The following is a 1,738-nucleotide window of genomic DNA, read 5'->3' as shown; positions in this document are numbered from 1 at the left end:
TTACTTACTCGTTTCCTTGTCGTGTTTCAGGTACTCTAGCGAGCGCGTATGCATACGCATTCGCGGTCTCGTAAGAGAACTCTGGATCAAAGCGAGGAAGAAGTTGTGGTACGACATGAAGTTTTTGAGGAAGAAGATAAAGTTGAGCAAGAAGCTCTAGTTGTGATGGGAGATAAAGCAGAGAATCTGAAGGCTTTGATGGAATATTCTCAGCCTAAGATCAATGATATTCAGTCCAACATTATCAGACCAGCCAGCTCGGCTAACACCTTTGAGATCAAGTCGAGCACGATTCAGATGATACAGAATTCAGTTCAGTTTGGGTGTTCTCCTATAGAAGATCCCAACATGCACATCAGGGATTTCATCGAGATCTGCGACACTTTCAAGTTCAACGGCGTTACTGAAGATGCTATCAAGTTGAGGCTTTTCCCATTCTCTCTGAGGGATAAGGCTAAGTGTTGGTTACATTCTCTGCCAGCAGGCTCTATTACTACTTGGGAAGATCTTGCTCAAAATTTTCTCACTAAGTTCTTCCCTATCGCAAAGACGGCTGTAATCATGAATGCTCTTACTCAGTTTACGCAACAAACTAGAGAATCTTTGTGTGAGGCTTGGGATCGCTACAAGGAGATGCTTAGGAAGTGCCCATACTATGGCATGCCTGATTGGATGATCATAAACTGTTTCTATAATGGTTTAGTGCACAGTCTAGACCTATGCTCGATGCAACATCTGGTGGAGCCTTATGGGCCAAAAGCTATAATGAAGCTTATGAGTTGATTGAACTAATGGCAACTAATTAATACCAGAATCCAACGCAGAGAATCTCGCAAGGCAAGGTTGCAGGAATTCTGGAAGTGGATACAGCTACTGCTATAGCTGCTCAACTTCAAGCTTTGACGATGAAAGTGGATTCTTTGGCTAATTATGGAGTAATCTAATCACTACTGTTTGTGAGCTTTGTGCGGGGGCACATGAGACTGAGCAGTGTGTTATTTCTAGTGAATCATCTCAGTTTGTGAGCAACTTTCAGAGATCACAACAGCAAGCTCCAGCCACTTATCATCCCAATAACCGCAATTATCCTAACTTCAGCTGGAGCAACAATTAGAATGTAGTGCAACAATCTTATCAGCCTTACACAGCAAAGCAGTATAACCAACCTGGTTTTCAACAACCACAATATGCACCAACGGCAACAACTTTAACTTCAGCAGTTACCTCAAGCTAATGAAAAATCTGAATTGAATGAGTTGAGGCTCATGTGCAAGAGGCAAGCAGTTTCTATCAAGACCTTGGAGAATCAAATTGGGCAGATTGCTAATGCCTTGTTGAATCGTCAACTTAGTACACTTCCTAGCAACACTGAAATGCCAGGCAAAAGGGAAGCTAAGGAGCAGGTTAAGGCAATTACATTGAGATCTAGAAAGGATTGCGAATCCTAAAAAAGCTAAAGTTCCAGAATTTAAAGTTGTGGCTGAAGAAGACGAGCCGAAGGAAGCAAAAGTGGAACCAAGGAAGACAGCTGTTGTCAACACTCCTCCTGAGGGTAATACAGGGGAAAAACAGGTCTATCATCCACCTCCTTTCCCTAAGAGGCTACAGAAGCAAAAGCTGGATAAGCAATTTGCTAAGTTCTTGGAAGTTTTAAAGAAACTTCACATCAACATACCTTTCTCTGAAGCTCTTGAACAAATGCCTAGTTATGCGAAGTTCATGAAAGGTATTCTCTCTA

At 42.2% G+C, this 1,738-nt stretch overlaps 1 non-coding gene across 1 annotated transcript; it reads right to left on the bottom strand.

The window, feature by feature from the left end:
• Positions 1–555: 555 nt before the first annotated feature.
• On the bottom strand, positions 556–662 carry LOC141715371 (small nucleolar RNA R71). The gene has a single exon (XR_012572136.1). It is a non-coding gene; the product is annotated as a small nucleolar RNA R71 (small nucleolar RNA).
• Between the last annotated feature and the right edge of the window lie 1,076 nt (positions 663–1,738).

This window comes from Apium graveolens, chromosome 3, assembly GCF_009905375.1.
Source record: "Apium graveolens cultivar Ventura chromosome 3, ASM990537v1, whole genome shotgun sequence".
NCBI lineage: Eukaryota > Viridiplantae > Streptophyta > Magnoliopsida > Apiales > Apiaceae > Apium > Apium graveolens.
This window is presented reverse-complemented; position numbering and strand designations above follow the sequence as displayed.